This window comes from Somniosus microcephalus, chromosome 4 (genome assembly GCF_052327205.1).
Source record: "Somniosus microcephalus isolate GS21.2 chromosome 4, FLI_Smic_1.0, whole genome shotgun sequence".
Classification (NCBI taxonomy): Eukaryota; Metazoa; Chordata; class Chondrichthyes; order Squaliformes; family Somniosidae; genus Somniosus; species Somniosus microcephalus.
Window position 1 is genome coordinate 36,514,056 of NC_140990.1, and position 18,793 is coordinate 36,532,848.

The 18,793-nt window shown below is 45.1% G+C and overlaps 1 long non-coding RNA gene across 1 annotated transcript; it reads right to left on the reverse strand.

Annotated features, from left to right (window-relative positions):
• Positions 1-2,447: 2,447 nt before the first annotated feature.
• On the reverse strand, positions 2,448-17,549 carry LOC147118631 (uncharacterized). The gene is made up of 3 exons (XR_015077825.1): positions 17,463-17,549; positions 3,064-3,191; positions 2,448-2,923 (listed from the first exon to the last, which is right to left on the reverse strand). It is a non-coding gene; the product is annotated as an uncharacterized LOC147118631 (long non-coding RNA).
• Positions 17,550-18,793: the final 1,244 nt, after the last annotated feature.

An 18,793-nucleotide genomic window follows, 5' to 3' on the forward strand; every position in this document is an offset into this window, starting at 1 on the left:
TTCAGCTCATTGTTCCACCCACACACTGCAGGGGGCGTCCCCATTGTGACCTCACTCAGGCTTCGATCATTGTGGGTTTTGGTGTGTGCATCACGTGACGTTCCGTTTAGAACATAAGAACATAAGAAATAGGAGCAGGAGTAGGCCAATCGGCCCCTCGAGCCTGCTCCGCCATTCAATAAGATCATGGCTGATCTGATCCTAACCGCCAATCTACTATCACAGAACCATCTCCTGAATCTAACAGAATTAGACACACGAAATAGGAGCAGGATCAGGCTACACGGCCCCTGGGCCCGCTCCGTTACCCACAGGGCCATGACCGATCGGAACCTAGACTCATGTCCAAATTCCTGCCCGCTCCCCGTAACCCTTAATTCCCTTTACTTCTAGGAAACTGTCTATTTCTGTTTTAAATCTATGTAATGATGTAGCTTCTACAGCTTTTTGGGGCAGCATATTCCATGGACCTACCACCCTCTGAGTGAAGTAGTTCCTCCTCATCTCAGTTTTGAAAGAGCAGCCCCTTATTCTACGACTATGCCCCCTAGTTCTAGTTTCACCCATCATCGGGAACATCTTCCCCGCATCCACCCGATCCAACCCCTTCACAATCTTATATGTTTCAATAAGATCGCCTCTCATTCTTCTGAACTCCAATGAGTAGAGTCCCAATCTACTCAACCTCTCCTCATATGTCCATCCCCTCATCCCCGGGATTAACCGAGTGAACCTTCTTTGTACTGACTCGAGAGCAAGTATGTCCTTTCTTAAGTATGGACACCAAAACTGTACGCAGTATTCCAGGTGCGGTCTCACCAATACCTTGTACAACTGAAGCAATACCTCCCTATTTTTATATTCTATCCCCCTAGCAATGAAAGCCAACATTCCATTGGCCTTCTTAATCACTTGCTGCACCTGCATACTAACCTTTTGAGTTTCGTGCACCAGGACCCCCAGATCCCTTTGTACTTCAGTACTTTTAATTTCTTACCATCCTTGAGTTTGGCGCCCTCTTCTGGTGCATTGAATTACATCCGGCTTAGAATGAGATCATTGAGGGGAATTAGCGTATTTGGTCATGTATAAAAACACGATTGCCAGCTATTGACACACAAAGATCAAGATTGTAGCTGATCAAAGCCTCTCATTATTTGTGATGCGGTGTAATCGCTTAGTACGCTCTCACTCTATTTCTTCCCAGTCGCTTGCTCAGTAATTTGACCACAGACCTCATGAAGTGGCGAACAAATGAGCTATGAGCTGATTGGATGATTTGGAGAACAAAGCAGCTGAGAGATGATTGGAAGATTTAGAGTAAACTGTGAGCTGCTTGGATCTCACGGGTTGACTCTGTCAGGAATGAACCAATCGGCAGAGGCGCCGGATAACTTTCAGCATCTTCCCACGTCTTGACTAAAATATTTCAGGTTTAACCCGTTCTGTTCAAATCTGTCATCAACTCTCTGCAAATATGTTAGGAGTTACTTTTTTTCATTGGTCACAAAACAATCCTGTGCTTCACGTTCACAAGAACCAGAGAAGGGTCTCTTTCCCACCCGGTCTCTAAAAGCGGAACCATTCCCCGATAAGGACACTGACTGTAGCCCAGCTCGGGGTGTTTCCATTCACTGGCAGCCAGCTCATCACCTACCGGTTGTGCTCCCCAGTGTGTCTATGTCCGATATCTAACAAACGTGTGCCTGCCCTGGGAGTGTTTGATGGGACAGTGTAGAGGGAGCTTTATTCTGCATCTAGCCCGTGCTGTACCTGCGCTCGGAGTGTTTGATTGGACAGTGTAGAGGGAGCTTTACTCTGTATCTAACCCGTGCTGTTCCTGCCCTGGGAGTGTTTGATTGGACAGTGTAGAGGGAGTTTTACTCTGTATCTAACCCGTGCTGTACCTGCCCTGGGAGTGTTTGATTGGACAGTGTAGAGGGAGCTTTACTCTGTATCTAACCCGTGCTGTACCTGCCCTGGGAGTGTTTGATGGGACAGTGTAGAGGAAGCTTTACTCTGTATCTAACCCGTGCTGCACCTGCCCTGGGAGTGTTTGTTGGGACAGTGTAGTGGGAGCTTTACTCTGTCGTGTATTGTAACTTTTTAAGCTGTGATGGAGCAGAGACCTGCTCCTTAAAGGAACCTGGAATGTGACTGTGACAGACCATAATATTGGAGGGGACTGCGAGGTGCGCCTGGTCGCTGTGCAGTCATTCCGCCTCTGGGTCTTGACATAAAAAGGCAGGCGTAAAGGTGTCTTTACTCTGATAGGGCACTAGGTGGCGGAGTGGCTCATTAACCGAAGGGACTTCAGTTCAAACACATCCCAGACAGGACGGGTGAAAAATACCTGTCAGGGAAATAAAGCAAACTGTGATTGGGAAAATGGAGTGCTGTGGAGGAGCTTTGGAGAAAGGAATTAAGCAAAGTTCAAGTTATTCCATTTGTCATTCCAGATTTATTAACAATTTCACTGAGAACAATTTACAGAGAAGTTTTTAAAAAGTTAACACAAAGTGAATATAACAACTGAGCGTCACACTGAGACCAGAACACAGGCAGTCTGAGCTGCCAGTTATCTGTACAACTGGAGCAGACACCAGGGAGAGAAAACAGAGGCTCTACATAAAGGGAATGGAACAATTGTGAATTAGGAATGAGAAAAGTGACTTATTTACACGTAAAATATTCAAACAACTCTAAGATACATTTACATTAAAGCCACGATGATCTCCCACATTTCAAACAGAAAGACAGAAATCCAGTTTATGATTTTCTCAGCTACAGATTGGGATCTATAAAGTGAAGGCATTTGACTCTGACAATCTCCAAGAGGGCATATTTAATTTTCAGGACACAGAGATGTAAATAAACAGATGAGGAAAACCCACGGCCTCCGAAATTCAACCGATCACTTGGCCTGTAAAAGAGGGATAAAATAATGAAGCAGAGATTTAGTGGTTTGGGGCATTTATCTCAGGGTTTTTATCAATGAAACTTTTAGAGATTTGTCAAACCGCTTCAGTCAGATCGAAGTGTGAGTGGATTGAATCTTCTCACCTTCGCTAGAGTGACGGCAGCGCTGTAGGAAATGCTCAGGATCAACAGGATGATGAATGTGGAAGCGGTTGTCCAGATGTTGCCGCTCTCTTCCTCATAGTCTTCAATCAAGATGTGGTCTGAGGAATCTACGGGGATGTAGAGGCGGAAAAATATTCAGATCCTTTATTAATCCAAAATATCGTATTATTATTATATATTCCCTTCTTTTTCTTAAGGTATAAGTCTGTTCTCTAATTGAGTTTTCAATGTACATCTTGTGTTAATCACTCTCAGCAATCTATCTCTGTTCCTAACTCCACAGTCGCTCTTCCTTTATGATCCTCCTATAGTCCGTGTTGGAAAATATGACATTTTTTCTTCAATGTCACACGCTAATTGATTTTTGGATTAATCTTGTACGATCTACCATTTGGGAATAATATGATGAAATATCGAGGGAGGTTTACTGATTGATATCGATTATTTTGACGATTGGTTTAGACAGCTACTTATTTGGAGACTGTCAAGGGGGCTGAGTAAGAGATCAGATGTGAGTTATAATCTTGTTTATTTATTTGTTATGGCAATGCACTGAACATAATTAACGTGTATCAGTTTACAACAAGAACAGTGATTCAGTGTATGTGTAGGACCAGAATAGCGAAATGTGAGATGTTATGCTATCAAGAATTATTCATTCAGAACAATCGTTGGAAACTATGTTCGTTCAAAAAGTGCATTTTATTCTACATTCCTCTATAGCCTGACGTTTATTGTGTGCTTTAGTGTTTGCATTTGTGTGTATGACGATCTCTTGTTCTGGCTTAGTCTGTATTTGTGTGTTAATGTGTGTGTTGCTGTGTAAGTGTGTGTAAGTGTTTTTTTGTAAGTGTATGTGTGATGAAATGTAATTGTGTATGTGTTGATGTGTAAGTGTGTGTTTGTGTAATTCTGTATATGTGTATTTATGTGTAAGTTTGTGCTTATGTGTAAGTGTGCATGTATGTTTGTAGGATTGTGTATGTTTATATGTAAGTCTTTGTGTAAGTGTGTGTGTTTATTTGTAATTGTGTGTGTGTTTTTGTGTGTAAGTTTATGTGTAAGTGTGTTTACGTTTAAGTGTGTGTGTTTTTGTGTAAGTGCGTTCATGTGTATGGTTACATGTAAGTGTATGTGTGTGTTTGTGCTAATGTGTGAGTTTGTGCATGTGTAAGTGTGTGTGTTAATGCGTGTGTTTGTGCGTGTGTTTTAATGCATATGTCTGTGTGTGTTTTGTTTAAGGGTGTGTGCGTGTATATTTTTGCTATTGTTCAAAGTTTCAGAGAGTACCAATAATTGGGTTTCACAATGATGGCGTGTATTATATTCTGGGTATGTGTAATATTCTGTGTCAGTGTGTTAATGTGTGTGTTTATGTGAAAGTGTGCACTCATACAAAAACACATACACTTACACAAAATCGCAAACACACTTACAAATAAACACAGGCACACTCAGTTTTACACGCATTCTTCCCCACTCTGTAAATGTGTTCTGTGTGAGACGCAATGTGACGTCAGCCGATGGAAGGCAACAATTCAATCGATGGGCCTCAGAACCATCAGGGACACAACCGTGAGAAACCCGCAGAGGATTCAATCACCAGTTTAGATTTGGGCTATTAAAATTCAATCTGTTAGTTTACGAATAACAGGGACAGATTTACCCCAAACACTAGCTAAAGATAATATGTTGCATAAATATTTATTTTACAATATGACTCCCATGCAACAAGTTTAACGTTTTCGGGCACTGATTTAGAGGCTGACATTTTACTGATGGCAACTGATTTCATATAATCGAGATTGGTTCACCTCCTGGTGGGGGAGTGGGAGGGACAGTCGGTTAACAATTGCCCTTTCCCCTCTCCCTGGTGGGGAGAGTTGGGGTACAGAGAGTTATCAATTGCCCTTTCCATTCTCTCTGATGGGGAGAGTTGGGGTACAGTGGGTTAAAAATTGCCCATTCCCCTCTCTCTGGTTGGGAGAGTTGGGGGACAGTGGGTTAACAATTGCCTTTCCCCCTCTCTCTGGTGGGGGAGTGGGAGGTACAGTGGGTTAACAATTGTCCTTTCCCATCTCTCTGGTGGGGGAGTGGGGGTACAGTGGTTTAATAATTGTCCTTTCCCCTCTCTCTGGTGGGGGAGTGTGAGGTACAGTGGGTTAACAATTGCCCTTTCCCCTCTCTCTGGTGGGGAGTGGAGGTACAGTGGGTTAACAATTGTCCTTTCACACCTCACTGGTGGGGGAGTGGGGGTACAGTGGGTTAACAATTGCCCTTTCCCCTCTCTCTGGTGGGGGAGTGGAGGGTAGAGTGGGTTAACAATTGCCCTTTCCCCACTCTCTGGTGGGGGAGTGGAGGGTACCTTGGGTTAACAATTACCCTTTCCCCTCTCTCTGGTGGGGGAGTGGGGGTACAGTGGGTTAACAATTGCCCTTTCCCCTCTCTCTGGTGGGGGAGTGTGAGGTACAGTGGGTTAACAATTTCCCTTTCCTGTCTCTCTGGTGGGTGAGTGGGAGGTACAGTGGTTAACAATTGCCCTTTCCCCTCTCTCTGGTGGGGCAGTAGGGGTACAGTGGGTTAACAATTGCCCTTTCCCCTCTCTCTGGTGGGGGAGTGGGAGGGACAGTGGGTTAATAAGTGCCCTTTCCCCTCTCTCTGGTGGAGGAGTGAGAGGTACAGTGGGTTAACAATTGCCCTTTTCCCTCTCTCTGGTGGGGGAGTGGGAGGGACAGTGGGTTAATAAATGCCCTTTTCCCTCTCTCTGGTGGGGGAGTGGGAGGGACAGTGGGTTAACAATTGCTCTTTCCCCTCTCTCTGGTGGGGGAGTGGGAGGGACAGTGGGTTAACAATTGCTCTTTCCTCTCTCTCTGGTGGGGGAGTGGGGGTACAGTGGGTTAACAATTGCCCTTTCCCCACTCTCTGGTGGGGGAGTGGGAGGTACAGTGGGTTAACAATAGCCCTTTTCCCACCCTCTGGTGGGTGAGTGGGGGTACATTGTGTTAACAATTGTCCTTTCCCCTCTCTCTGGTGAGGGAGTGGGGGTACATTGTGTTAACAATTGCTCTTTCCCCACTCGCTGCTGGAGGAGTGGAGGTACAGTGGGTTAACAATTGCTCTTTCCCCTCTCTCTGGTGAGGGAGTGAGAGTTTCGTGTGTGGCCTTATTTCAGATCCCAGAGGGTGCGATGCTGCAAATAAAACTGGTCCAAATTCTGAAGGGATGGGCAGCACGAGAAACAGGGACACCAAGGTCTAAATGTGTTGCGTTTGTTTGTCTGAAATGGGAACTCTTTGATTCCCCGCAGTGGGACAAAAGTTGCTGAAGTGACTTTGAGGGATCCTGTCATGATAGAGCTTCAGTCTGCCTCGAACCCGTGGTGTATCTGAGCTGGGAGCGCTGGCTGTACAAGCCTTGGGCCCGAGACCGGCAAATATCCTACTTCAGATAAACAGCCCTCCCCATGGCAAAAATAGGAAACAAAATTAATTGAGCGGCTGTGTGTGTAAATGACGATTGGAAGAAAAGGCCTTTATTGGTTTTATTCAAGAACTGAAATGCAATCGAGAAATTCTCATTGACAAGAATTGATGGTGTCCATCAAAAAGAGGGAAATGTTGAGAAAACTGGATTTACTGCTGGATTTATTTCCGTTCTGTTGATGATCTTCAAGGGGATCGCTTCATGGCACGGCTGCAGGGCATTCTGAAGGGGGAGGGTGAACAGTCAGAGGTCGTGGTTCACATTGGGACCAATGACATGGGTAGGAAGAGGGATGGGGTCCTGCAGCAAGAATTTAGGGAGCTAGGTAGCAGATTAAAGAGCAGGATCTCAAAGGTTGTAATCTCTGCATTTCTCCCAGTGCCATGTGCTAGTGAATATAGGAATAGGAGGATAGAGCAGACGAATGCGTGGCTAAAGAGTTGGTGCAGGAGGGAGGGCTTTAGTTTCCTGGATCACTGGGCCTGCTTCTGGGGAAGGTGGGATTTGTACAAGTCGGACGGGTTGCACCTGAACCAGAGCGGGACAAATATCCTTGCGGGGAGGTTTGCGAGCACTGTTCGGGGGGGTTTAAACTAAAATGGCAGGGGTTTGGGAACCTGAGCAGGGAGACAGAGGAAAGGGAAGCAGGGATAAAAGCAAACAATAGGAAGGAGAGAAACAAAAAGTGGCAGTCAGAGAAATCAAGGGTTTAAATCAAACGTGGCCACAGTAAATAATAATTCTAATAGGTCTAAGAGCGTTAAAAACACAAGCCTGAAGGCTTTGTGTCTTAATGCGAGGAGCATTTGTAATAAGATGGATGAAGTGGTTGCACAAATAGAGATAAACGAATATGATTTGGTTGGGATTACGGAAACGTGGCTCAAGGATGGCCAAGACTGGGAACTCAACATCCAGGGGTATTCGATATTCAGGAAAGATAGGCAAAAAGGAAAGGGAGGTGGGGTAGCATTACTGGTTAAAGAAGGGATTAATACAATTGTAATTAAGGATATTAGCTCCGATGATGTGGAATCTGTATGGGTAGAATTGAGAACTACTAAGGGGAAAAAACATTAGTGGGAGTGGTATATAGACTTCGAAACAGTAAGGCAGAGGTTGGGGATGGCATGAAAAGGGAAATTAAAGAAGCGTGCAATAAGGGCACAGCAGTCATCATGGGTGACTTTAATCTACATATAGATTGGGCCAACCAAATTAGTAACAATACTGTGGAGGAGGAATTCCTGGAATGTTTACAGGATGGTTTCCTGGACCAATATGTCGAGGAACCAACCAGAGATCAGGCCATCTTAGACTGGGTATTATGTAACGAGAAAGGATTAATTAGCAATCTTGTTGTACGAGGCCCCTTGGGTCAGAGCGATCATAATATGATTGACATCTTCATTAAGATGGAGAATGAAGTAGTTGACTCAGAGACTAGGGTCCTCAATTTAAATAAAAGAAACTACGATGGTCTGAGGAGCGAGTTGGGTAGGATTGATTGGGGAATGGCATTCAAAGGGTTGACGGTGGATAGGCAATGGCAAACACTCAAAGACCGAATGGATGAGCTACAGAATTTCTTCATCCCAGTTGGCATAAAAATAAAACAAAAAAGGTGACTCAACCGTGGCTAACAAGGGAAATTAGGGATAGCATAAGATCCAAGGAGAGGACATATAAATTGGCCAGAAAAAGCTATAATCCTGAGGATTAGGAGCAGTTTAGGATTCAACAAAGGAGGACAAAGGGATTAATTAAGAAAGGGAAAATAGAATATCAGAGTAAGCTTTCAGGGAACATAAAAACTGACTGTAAAAGCTTTTATAGATATGTGAAGAGAAAAAGATTGGTGAAGTCAAGCGTAGGTCCCTTGCAGTCAGAATCAGGGGAATTTATAATGGGAAACAAAGAAATGGCAGACCAACTAAATACATACTTTGGTTCTGTCTTCACAAAGGAGGACACAAATAACCTCCCAGAGATGCCGGGGAACATAGGGTCTGATGAAAGGGTGGAACTGAAAGAAATCAGTATTTGTAGGGAAATGGGGTTAGGAAAATTGATGGGACTGAAGGCCGATAAATCCCCAGGGCCTGATAATCTACATCCCAGGGTACTTAAGGAAGTGGCCCTAGAAATAGTAGATGCATTGCTGGTCATCTTCCAGAACTCGATAGACTCTGGAACAGAACCCATGGATTGGAGGGTAGCTAATGTTACCCCACTATTCAAAAAAGGTGGTAGAGAAAAAGCGGGATATTATAGACCGTTAAGCATGACATCGGTAGTGGGGAAAATGCTAGAGTTTATTATAAAAGATGTAATAGCAGAGCACTTGGAAAGCAGTGACAGGATCGGACAAAGTCAACATGGATTTACAAAAGGTAAATCATGCTTGACTAATCTACTGGAATTTTTTGAGGATGTAACTGGTTAAATAGATAAGGGAGAACCAGTGTATGTGGTGTATTTGGACTTTCAGAAGGCTTTCGATAAGGTCCCACATAAGAGATTAGCGTGCAAAATTAAGGCACATGTGATTGGGGGCAAGGTATTGACTTGGATAGAGAACTGGTTGGTGGACAGAAAGCAAAGAGTTGGAATAAATGGGTCGTTTTCCCAGTGGCAGGCAGTGACTAGTGGGGTACCACAAGGATCGGTCCTAGGACCCCAGCTGTTCACAATATATATTAATGATCTGGACGAGGGAATTGGATGTAATAGCTCCAAATTTGCAGACGACACAATGGTGGGTGGGAGGGTAAGCTGTGAGGAGGATGTCGTGAAACTCCAGTATGATTTGGACAGGTTGGGTGATTGGGCAGAAACATGGCAAAGGCACTATAATGTGGATAAATGTAAGGTTATCCACTTTGGTGGCAAAAACAGGAAGGCAGATTATTATTTGAATGGCAATAGATTGGGAGAAGAGGAAGTGCAAAGAGACCTGGGTGTTCTTGTGCACCAGTCGCTGAAGGTAAGCATGCAGGTGCAGCAGGCGGTTAAGAAGGCAAATGGTATGTTGCCCTTCGTAGCGAGAGGATTCGAGTACAGGAACAAGGAAGTCTTGCTACAGTTGTACAGGACCTTGGTGAGACCACACCTTGAGTATTGTGTGCAGTTTTGGTCTCCTTACCTGAGGAAGGACGTCCTTGCCATGGACGGAGTGCAGCGAAGATTCACCAGGCTGATACCTGGGATGGCAGGAATGACATATGAGGAGAGATTGTGTCGATTGGGCTTATACTCACTGGAGTTTAGAAGGTTGAGAGGGGATCTCATCGAAACCTATAAAATTCTGTCAGGCCTGGACAGACTAGATGCAGGAATGATGTTTCTGATGTCCGGGGAGTCCAGAACCAGGGGTCATAGTCTAAGGATAAGGGGTAAGCCATTTAGGACTGAAATTAGGAGGAATTTCTTCACCCAGAGAGTGGTGAACCTGTGGAATTCTGTGCCACAGAGGGCGGTGGAGGCCAGTTCATTAAATATATTCAAGGAAGAGTTGGATATATTTCTTAAGGCTAAAGGGATCAAGGGATATGGGGAGAAGGCAGGGACAGGGTACGGAATTGAATGATCAGCCATGATCTCATTGAACGGTGGAGCAGGCTCGAGGGGCTGAATGGCCTACTCCTGCTCCTATCTTCTATGTTTCTATGTTTCTATAGATAGATAGATAAATAGATAGACAGATAGATAGACAGATAAATAGATAGATAGACAGATAGATAGATAGACAGATAGATAGAGAGACAGATAGAGAGACAGATAGATAGATAGACAGATAGATAGATAGATAGATAGACAGATAGAGAGACAGATAGATAGATAGATAGACAGATTGATATTTAGATAGATAGATAGACAGATAGATAGATAGACAGATAGATAGACAGACAGATATTTACATAGTTAGATAGATAGATAGACAGATAGATAGATAGACAGATAGATAGACAGACAGTTAGATAGATAGATAGAGGGACAGATAGATAGACAGATAGATAGACAGATAGATAGATAGATAGAGAGGGAGACAGACAGAGAGGACCTCAGAGAGAGGTCCCATCTGAAGTAAATAAGTATGCGTGTTTGCGTGGATGGATAGATGGATGTAGCGATGCAGGAATAGACAGATAGTTAGATATCTGATTTTTTATTAATGGGTCGATGAACGGATTAATGGATGAATAGATGGATGGATGGGCCTGAAAGTTACTGTTACACATTCTCATCTTTGTGAGTCTCTACTTCCGAACACGAGGCAGCCCCTTTACATTTGTGTCAGTATGGCACCTCCAGTCCTTCCAGATTTCCTGTTTTATTTCACTCCACACGGTGTCCATAACTAACCAGCTGAACATCACAAAGAGAAGCCTATAGTTATCCACGCGGTACCGATGGTCCTTCTGTGGTTTTGGGGAATCTCCATCTCAAAGATATAAAGCGAGCACAGGTCTGGGTTGCCAAGAGACAAGTGTAATACTTGGAGCATGTGGTCCGTTAATGTACAGCCAAGAAATCAATATATCCTCCCCCGAATTACTTCAATCAATGCGAAAACATAGCGGGTCAACGGGTACATAATGTTTCCACTTCCCTGTCTAAATCCTTGCTCCTCTGTGAGACTGGTGCAGTCACACCATTCTGAACACACAGTCACAAGGAGCATGAACTGTGACTTTCTTTACCGCCAAATAGTCATTGTAAGTCATTGCAACAGTGAAATATGTCCCGTGGATTTTGGACATTGTGGTCGCAAATTGAAATGCCCGCACTCCCCAGAGCCTCTCTGCTCAGTCCATTCACACACTGAATGAATTGTTCACCAGTTGGGCGGGTCAGCTCAGTACATCACTGAGATGTGCTCAGGTTGATGAGGTCACCGTGATGGAGATATATGGTTAGAGTGGGCATGGGACATCAAGCAGACAGAGGTGAGTCGGTGAAGTTGTTGAATTTGGTGATTTGAATGACAATTTTCGACATGTTGATCGGCTCAGTGCTCTATGACATGAGATTAAAACAGATTCTTATTTCTCAGAAGGTTGTACTTTTTGTGTGACTTGTTTTGGTTCGTGGAGTGCTGGAATAGGGATATATAGACTGGAATAAGGTGCCATGATGGGAATATTTGGAAATTACTTAGCCACGTAATTTTCTGGTCCAAATGTATAGCTTCAAACCCTTTCTGAATATCCCAAGGTGCTTTAAAATTAATTGTTAATATTGAAGTCTTATTGTTGATGTGATTTTCGGCGAATGGCTCCGAGGGAACTGATTCCTGATTGACACCGTCCCCCTTGTATAAAAATCTCTCTCCCATAATCGACGGATTATTAATGTGGTTTGTGTACAGTTCCCAATCCCGCTCAATACCCCACACTCAGGAGTAACAAACTGTTTCTGCGCCAACTAACAGAAATAGCGACAGATGGACGGAGAGAGGTTTCCCGACCAATTGGTATTTCCCAGGCCGTCATATTATTAAATAAATGATATTTCTCAATACTGTCTGCCTTCATCGTGTTTTCCAAAGGCTAAGGGACTGAATCGAGTTTTCCTTAATTGTTAAAAGAGCTTTACTGGAGGGAAGAGGGAAAGACAGATTCTCCTGCTTGGGAAGTCTGTAACGAAAGGGCATCAAGTTACAATTGTCAATAAGGGAGAGAGAGAGGTCAGGGTATGTCTGTTAATGGGGTTGTCGGAGCATTGGAATACTTTGCCACGTAGAATGGCTGAGGCAGAGAACATAAAAGGATGCAGTAGTGCAGTGGTAATGTTATTAGATTAGCAATCCCGAGGCCCTGGGCTAATAATAGGTTCATGAAAATCCCACCATGGCATTTCAATTCAGATTTTTTAAAGCTGGAATTAAATAATCTGGTATCAGTAAGACTGAGAACCTCCTCTGGGTGAACGTAACTCGGTAAATGCGGAATTATGAATCATGTTTAATAAACTCAGCGGCCTGTAGTAGATGTTGTTGATCAGCAGGTGGCGACAGTGATCTTATTGAAACATGAATCAGCAGAGGCCGATGTTGCTGTGCCTACAAGTCACTGTCAGCACTGTCAGAACAAGTCAGATCATTGCTATCAATATTGATAGAACTCAGATTACAACTCAGTCCAATTTTAAGAGAGCATGTATCCTTAGAAATAATCTGAAGGAGAAATAAAAACGGACTTTATTTCAATCCACACATTAGGAAGGATAAGAACATAAGAACATAAGAAATAGGAGCAGGAATAGGCCACTTGGTCCCTCGAGCCTGCTCTGCCATTCAATAAGATCATGGCTGATCTTGGGCTCAAAGTCACTTCCCTGCCTGCTCCCCATAACCCTTCACTCCCTTATCTTGCAAAAATCTGTCTATCTCCACTAGGGTTGCAAAGGGGTGGAAAGTTTCCGGTAAATAATAGTTTTTTTTGTATTTCTTTCTTTTTTTTCCACAGGTCCTCTCTTAAAATTACTAACAGAGATGGAATCTTAATTATTAAGGAATTTCTTAATCAATATATGTTTATCTTCTTACTTGGCTTGTTTTAATAATTACAAGTTTTGTGTGTGACTGTGAACAAATGTGTCCTGATTGGTTGGATGAGTGGATGAGCGATTATCTCCTTCTATTTGTAATATTTGCATATCGAATTGTGATTGGCCTGCAGGCATCTGTAAGACTGCTATAGTTTTTTTGAGATCCAGGTTAGGGGTCCTGAGGGAAGTCATTTTGTTTTCTGCTGATGTTGTGATGATGCAGTAAGTAAATCAGACTTTATACCAAATAAACCAGTTACTTGTTGAACTCTGTTGTCCTTCAATTTAAAATATACAAAATAATACACTATTGGTGATGTAGCGTCATGTGTGTACAGGTCATGCTTCCATCACATGGAGCATCAGCAAAAATGTACTCACCCTGTTGCAATCGTGCTGATCGACCGCAGTTCGACACAGAGATGAATGCCCTTTATTTCTCTGCATAGAACAATGCCACGTTTACCGTCGGATGTGTGGAAGCATTTTACCCCAGGCATTAAAGATGGAAAGACTGTGTACATGTGCAAACACTGTAGAAAGTCATATGTAAAGAATGCCACAAAGATGCAGCAGCATTTATCCAAATGCAACAACTTCACTCAAAGCTCACAGCAGTCAGCCCAGGGTTCCTCTGCTTCCATTCAAGAAGATGATGGTTCTCATTCAGCATCAGGCTCCTTATCATCAGCAACTCCTGGCCCACTTGGAAGGTTCTTTGATACAATGGATAACCATAGCCAGAAGAATGCAGATGAGTGCCTTGCTCGAGCTGTATATGCAACAGGCTCACCCCTCATGCTCACAGCCAATGTGTACTGGAAGAGATTTTTCAATGTTATTCGCCCTGCATACTGTCCTCCCACCAGACATGCTTTGTCTACTTATTTGCTGGAGGCTGAGTATAACAAATCCAAGGAAATCTCAAAGACACGAAGGACAACAGACACACAGGCACACACATTGCTGATGAGCTGAAAGCGGTCATCAACGATCTTGGATCACAAAAGGTCTTTGCAGTAGTTACTGACAATGCTGCGAATATGAAGGCTGCTTGGGCTCAAGTGGAGGAGGCCTACCCTCATATTACGTCTATTGGGTGCGCAGCTCATGGGCTTAACCTGCTCCTCAAGGACATCATGGGTTTGAGAACCATGGAAGCACTGTACAAGAGAGCCAAGCAAGTTGTTAAGTATGTCAGGGGAAAACAGGTAGTTGCAGCAACCTACAACTCCAAGCAAATGGCAAAGAACAAGAACACCACACTGAAGCTGCCCAACAACACTAGACGGGGTGGTGTTGTCATAATGTACAACAGCCTTCTGGAGGGTAAGGAGTCGCTGCAAGAAATGGCAATATCCCAGTCTGGGGATATGGAAACCACCATCAAGAAAATACTGCTGGATGATGTGTTTTGGGAGAGAGTGGTTAGCAGCCTTAAACTACTCTCACCAGTAGCATCTGCAATTGCTCAGATTTAAGGAGATGATGTGGTCTTGTCAGATGTTCTCAGGCTTTTTACTGATTTAAAAGAACAAATCAGCATTGCCCTACCCACATCCCTGCTGCTCAAAGCAGAGGAGAAGGCAATTGTTCAATTCATACAGGCGCGTCAAGAATTTTGTGTCAAGCCGATTCATGCTGCAGCATACATGCTGGACCCAAAGCATGTTGGGAGACCAATACTTTCTGGAGAACAGATCAACAGCGCTTACAGTGTGATTTCTACCCTCTCACACCATCTCAATCTGGATGTGGGCAAAGTTCTGGGAAGTCTGGCAAAGTTCTCTACCAAGCAAGGTCTTTGGAATGGGGATGGGATATGGGAATCATGCAAGCATATCAGTGCACATACCTGGTGGAAGGGACTTTGTGCATCTGAGGCCCTGTCACCTATTGCATCGGTGATACTCCAAATCCCACCTTCATCAGCGGCCTCTGAACGAAACTGGTCACTTTTTGGGAATACGCATACAAAGGTGCGCAACAGGCTGACTAACAAGAGAGTGGAAAAACTGGTGGCTATCCGGGCGAACCTACAACTTATTGAGCCAGATACAGAAGTGTCCACCACACAGCTAGACACTGACACAGAGGAGGAAATGGACACGTCAGAGCCAGAGTCAGAGAATCAGGAGGAGCAATGAGGAGTAGAAGACTCAGAAGACTCATGAGTAGAAGACTCAAAGGGACAAAATAAGGACAAATTACAGGCTAAATAAGCTGACGCTCTTTTTATTTTATTTTAGATGGGTCTTTTTTGTGGGGGTTCAATAAAGTTCAAAATTATAACCTAAATAAAGTTTTGAAAGCCTGTTTTTATTTGTATGGAACAGTATGTCTATTTTGACGACAAAGATAATATAAGGGTCAGAGACAAAAACCATCAGTGTGCAAAAAAACTCAAAATTCCCATAATTCCCATAAATTCCCATGGAAAGTTTCCTCTTTTAAAAATTCCCAGAATTTTGCAACCCTAGTGCCACACAAGAGGTTGTTAAACAAAATTAGGGCTCATGGGATTGGGGGTAATATACTGGCATGGATTGAGGATTGGTTAATGGGCAGCAAACAGAGAATAGGAATAAACGGGTCATGTTCGGGTTGGCAGGCTGTAGCTAGTGGGGTACTGCAAGGCTCAGTGCTTGGGCCTCAGCTATTCACAATCTACATCAATGATTTGTAGGAACTGTCATAAGTATGAGCGGGAATGACACAAAAAATACCTGAACACGTGAAATAAATTTCAAATAAACAATACATATATAAAATTAATCAAAATGGCATTTAATTAAATATTTTAAACAAAAATGTAATTTTTGGGGGAAAAAATGTATGTTTTAACGGGGCTAAAAATAAACTGACCTTATTGGACAGGGTTTTAATGTATAAATGAGCGATAAAATGTTATTTTTCTATTTATTAACTCTGATGCTGGTAAACCAGGCGTTAGAATTCCAGGGCCTTTCAGTGGGTGGAGGTTGGGCCTATAGCGCCCTCTCCTGGGGAGGTGGCGGATCTGTCAAGAGAATTCTGGACAGATTGCAAGTGCCGGGTTTTAGTGTGCGCTACACCTGCCTAAACCCGGCACTTGCGCGGCCCCTATAGGCACGTGCACACCTCGTACGCACCCGTGGGGGGGGGCTGCAAAATACGGCCCAATATATTCAAGTTTGTTGATGATACAAAGCTGGGTGGGACTGTAAGTTGTGAGGAGGATGCAAAGAGGCTTCAAGGGGATATAGACAGGCTAAGTGAGTGGGGCAAGAACAAGGCAAATGGAATATAATGTGGAGAAATGTGAAGTTACCCACTTTGGTCGGAAAAATAAAAATGCAGATTATTTTTTAAATGGTGAGAGATTGAGAAATGTTGGTGTTCAGAGGGACCTGGGTGTCCTTGTACACGAATCACTGAAAGTTAACATGCAGGTAGAGCAAGCAATTAGGAAAGCAAATGGTATGTTGGCCTTTATTACAAGACTTGAGTATAAGAGTAAAGATGTCTTACTGCAATTATACAAGGCCCTGGCGAGACCACACCTGGAGTATTGTGTACAGTTAAAGTCTCCTTACCTAAGGAAGGATATACTTGCCATAGAGGGAGTGCAACAAAGGTTCACAAGACTGGTTCTTGGGATGGGGGGATGGTCCTATGAGAAGGGATTGAGTAGACTAGGCCTATATTTTCTTGAGTTTAGAATAATGAGAAGTGATCTCTTTGAAACATATAAAATTCTTACAGGGTTTGACAGGGTAGATGCAGGGAGGATGTTTCCTCTGGCTGGGGAGTCTAGAACCAGGGGTCACCGTCTCAGAATAAGGGGTCAGCCATTCAGGACTGAGTTAAGGCGAAATTTCTTCACTCAGAGGCTGGTGAATCTTTGGAATTCTCTACCCCAGAGGGCTGTGGAGGCTCAGTCATTGAGTATATTCAAGACATAGATCGATAGATTTTTGAATATTAAGGGAACCAAGGGATATGGGGACAGTGCAGGAAAGTGGAGATGAGGATGATCAGCCCTGATCTCATTGAATGGAGAGCAGGCTCCAGGGCTCGAGGCCCACTCCTGCTCCAGGACCTTTGTTCTGATGAGGTCACCGGCTGGGCGCCGCGCATGCTCAGGAGGTAGAACTCAGGCCGACAATCCAGCCGCTGCTGCGTCTGCGCGCTAGTCTCCGGGGCAACCGCGCGGGGGCTCCTGGGTCAGGCGAGCGGGCGGCCGTTGAGGCCGAGTCACCGACAGAAAGTGAGTTTGTTGCACCGAGTGAGCTGGCGGTTGGGCGGGGCGGGGCGATGGAACAGGGGGCGGAGAGAGAGAGAGAATAAAGTAAAATACAAACCCTAGAGTCGGGTGGGAGCTGCCCGGACACGAAATGGAGCGGATTCAACCGCGCCAATCACCCGGGGTGGCGAGGGGGCGGAGTGAACTGGAACACGTGACCGCGGGCACGGCCTGACTGACAGGTGCTCGGACCAATAGGAAGAGCGGGGCGGGTCTGGAGGACCGAGCAGGCGGCGGGTCCTCCAACCAATGGCGGCGCAGCAAGGGGGCGGGACCTGGTGAACAACTCAGGTGCTCTGGGGCTGATTGTGACGCGTGTCCCCAGGTGAGAGCAGCTCAGTCAGCACAGAGCTGGGGCTGGAATCTGGGAGAGGGGCCGCAGTCAGCACAGAGCTGGGGCTGGAATCTGGGAGAGGGGCCGCAGTCAGCACAGAGCTGGGGCTGGAATCTGGGAGAGGGGCCGCAGTCAGCACAGAGCTGGGGCTGGAATCTGGGAGAGGGGCCGCAGTCAGCACAGAGCTGGGGCTGGAATCTGGGAGAGGGGCCGCAGTCAGCACAGGGCTGGAATCTGGGAGAGGGGCCGCAGTCAGCACAGAGCTGGGGCTGGAATCTGGGAGAGGGGCCGCAGTCAGCACAGAGCTGGGGCTGGAATCTGGGAGAGGGGCCGCAGTCAGCACAGAGCTGGGGCTGGAATCTGGGAGAGGGGCCGCAGTCAGCACAGAACTGGGGCTGGAATCTGGAAAGGGGCCGCAGTCAGCACAGAGCTGGGGCTGGAATCTGGGAGAGGGGCCGCAGTCAGCACAGAGCTGGGGCTGGAATCTGGGAGAGGGGCCTCAGTCAGCACAGAGCTGGGGCTGGAATCTGGGAGAGGGGCCACAGTCAGCACAGAGCTGGGGCTGGAATCTGGGAGAGGGGCCCCAGTTAGCACAGAGCTGGGGCTGGAATCTGGGAGAGGGGCCCCAGTCAGCACAGAGCTGGGGCTGGAATCTGGGAGAGGGGCCCCAGTCAGCACAGAGCTGGGGCTGGAATCTGGGAGAGGGGCCACATTTGGATAATCATAATTTAATAGGACAAAGTCAGCATGGTTTTATGAAGGGGAAGTCATGTTTGACAAATTTGCTGGAGTTCTTTGAGGAAGTAACATATAGGGTGGATAAAGGGGAACTAGTGGACGTATTGTATTTAGACTTCCAAAAGGCATTTGACAAGGTGCCACACAAAAGATTATTGCTTAAGATAAAAAATCACGGGATTGGGGGTAATATTCTGGCATGGATAGAGGATTGGCTATCTAACAGAAGGCAGAGAGTTGGGATAAATGGTTCATTCTCGGACTGGCAATCAGTAACTAGTGGTGTTCCACAGGGGTCAGTGCTGGGTCCCCAACTC